Below are 3,415 nucleotides of genomic sequence, written 5' to 3' on the forward strand. Positions count from 1 at the left end.
ATATATATATATATATATATATATATATATATATATATATATATATATATATATAAGGAAACTTCTATGTAGTGGATTTTCTTATAACTTTTTAGAAATGTCTTCTGTGTTAATTATCCCCTTTCACTCTCCTCTAACCATTTATACTGGTGCATTTCATTTCGAATTTCATGATAACTTCTCTTCCCCAACTACAGATTCTTGCTAGTTTTTTGACACCTATGGGTTTCCAAATGGAACACGCGTATTTCAAGATTCAAAGCTAACATCTGTAAATGAGAGAGAGCGTGCAACATCTACTCTTCTGCATCTGGATTTTCTCACTCAGAGTAATTGTTTCCAACTCTATTCATTTGCTTATGAATTTCAGACTTTCACTTTTCTTTAGGGCTGAGTGATATTCCCTTGTACCTACATTCATTACCCATTTATAAGTCCATGGACAGCTAGACTATCTCCATCCCTTGGCTATTGTAATTAGAACAACAGTGAACATGGATGAGCAAGAATCTCTGCTGTCAGAGTATATGGCAAAGAGTGGTATAGTTGCATCATGTGGTAGATCTATTTCTAGCTATTTTTTTTTTTTTGTAAAGCAATACTGATTTCAATAGTGATCACACTAGTTTGTAAGGGCTCATCTCTCCCCTCACCCACACTGTCATTTGTCTTCATGTTTTGTTTGTTTTTATCATTTTGACACCGATCAGTGTATGACTGTCCCATAGAGCCAGAATGATGAAATAGTACACTGGGTGGCTTTTTATTTTTTATTTTTTAAAGTCACATTCAGTTTTCAGGAACTATTTTTTTTAATTTTTAGGTTTTTTTTGAGAAACACTGCTGTTTTCCCAGTTTCTGAAGCCATGAGAATTATACAGTTTGAAAATATCTTCAAGAGTGTCAGCCACAGGCTGGTGAGATGGATCAGTGGTTAAGAGAGCCGACTGCTCTTCCAAAGGTCCTGAGTTCAAATCCCAGCAACCACATGGTGGCTCACAACTATCCGTAACCAAATCTGATGCCCTTTTCTGGAGTGTCTGAAGTCAGCTACAGTGTACTTACATATAGTAAATAAATAAATAAATATTAAAAAAAAAAGAGTGTCAGCCACCTTCTGCTCTGGGGAGGAGAGATGATGTGCTTCACAGGCTGCAGGGTTAAAACATAAAAGAGAAGGAAGAGCTCTTGCAACCTGAATGGGATGTGGCTTCTAGTGGCTGTGAAGCACCCACACTGGCAGTCACTTCTAGTGCCCTAGGTGCTTCATACAGCGGGAGAGCTGTAGGGAGAACTGGGAAGACTTGCTGCTGCTTCCCTTGAATTTCTGACTACCCTCTTAGGAAGTTTCTGTCAGAGACCAAGGTCAGAGACTGATTCCCAGGATTAGCTCTGTTTGGAAAAAAAATTTTTTTTTTCCTCACTAAGGACTTGTCTTCCCTTCCTTCCACATTTGTGGTCTCACAAGTAGAGAGGGCAGGAGTGAGGGCAGCATGATAGTGGGACAGAAGGGAATGTGTGAGTCAGAGCAAAGTGAAGCAAGGTACTTGGGAAACATGCCTTATCATGTACATGGGACATAATGATGCTGACTTAGTGATGTTGTTTTATGGAAAGATACCTTGTCATCCTGTTTCAAGGACAGTTCTTTGGTAACTTTATATGTTTCATACTAATTTGTAAAAACAAATGCAGCAATGGTACCGAGACTTCACTTCTTTATTAGAAATACAGATGCTGAAGATTTAAAAGCGAAGGTGGCAGCAAACACTTATCAAAATCCCGTTCCTGCTCAAGAGTGCTTCTCTAGGTCTCCTGCACAGTCTTCCTGCACAGTCTTCTGAGGCACCATTTATAGCTTCTGCTGCCTCCTATATTGTTCTCGTCTTCCCTTAAACCAATTCTACAACAATCCAGAAAAAAAAATGGTTCAGTATCATAATCAGGATTATAAATCAGAAACCACATCATGTAATATTAGTTGCCCTCTATAATTTATATCAATAGAAGTTATATCAATATTATCTTGCTCAGAAGACCCTGGGGTCTCACTGCTGTAATTCTCCGAGGAGCTGAAAGCCTGCTACAGAATGCAGGGTTTGCCTAGAATGGGGGAGCCCCAGGTGTCTGGCCCCTGCACTGCAAAATAGCTCCCGGACAGTGGACCAAACACTGCACACCTGATTTCTGTCTCTACTGTGGAGCGCTCTGCAATACTTATTAGTATTTTTGGGCAGATGCAGCAGCATGGTCCTGAGAGTTATCTTGATGGGTGTCCTCATCTGCATGGCTTCATTAGGCACCTCCAAAGAGCAGGAGGACTGGATCTATGCTTTCCCCATCCCCAGAGTCTCTGTTAAACCAAGTTTACATCAGCNTTCTGAGGGCCTGGCTCTGCCTGAGAACTAACTGACTGTGGTGTACTCAAATGGCTCTATAAGGTTGGAANTTATGCTTAGTTTTCAGTATTTCAAAAGTTCAGGATCAGGGTTATCTACAGTTACATGATTCTTATTTAAATAATTTATATTTCACAAGCCCAGTGGGATGTCTCATCCTTCTACCTGAAGGATATCCATGTTCCAAAGAATTTTGCCTATATGTATATATGTGAGTTTGTTTATCAATTTTATTAATACAACTATTAATACATAGAGAGTATATGGTACAACATACATTGGTCGTTTATATGCAAGGTTCATGTATATCTGATCTATGTGTGTGTGTTCAGTGTTCCTTTCAGAAGCTNTGCTCTGTGTNAAAATGAGCCATTTCAAGTTGATTGGGCTTTATTATTCCATTTTGTACTCACAAAGAACATAAGGCTCAAAAGTTATTTAAGGAGGCTGTGGAGAAGAGTTAAAAGCACTTGATGCTCTTGTAGGGGACCCAAGTTTGGTTCCTAGCCCATGCATAACCACTTGTAAATCCTGGGGATTTGATATCCTCTTATCTCTCTGAGAATACCCACACACACATGTTACATGCAGACATAGAAAAATCTATACATGTGAAAGAAAAATTATAAAAAAGACTTTAAAGTGTCATTTTGAAACATGACACTTAAAATACCACCACCACCACCACCACCACCACTTGACCCATAGGCTAAAAGTATCCAAGATGTGAAGCAAGTTCTAGAATGGCTGTCCTGCCAAATTGTCTTCTTCTCCTTACCTTAACTCTGTCTTCACTCACACCTATCCATCTTGCCAGATGTTTTCTGAGGGTAAAAATGGCAGATATTCAGTATTGGGCTTTTTGAAAGAAATGAAATGCTTTAGTTATACTTGTTTTAAATACTTANTCCACNCTTCACTCTCTGTCACATTCATCTTGGAGATTTTAAAGTCTTAATTAAATTCCAATGGGCGTTTACTCTAGGCCTTCAAGAAACAGAGGCAGGAGGATTTCT

This window comes from Mus pahari, chromosome X, assembly GCF_900095145.1.
Source record: "Mus pahari chromosome X, PAHARI_EIJ_v1.1, whole genome shotgun sequence".
NCBI classification, from domain to species: Eukaryota; Metazoa; Chordata; class Mammalia; order Rodentia; family Muridae; genus Mus; species Mus pahari.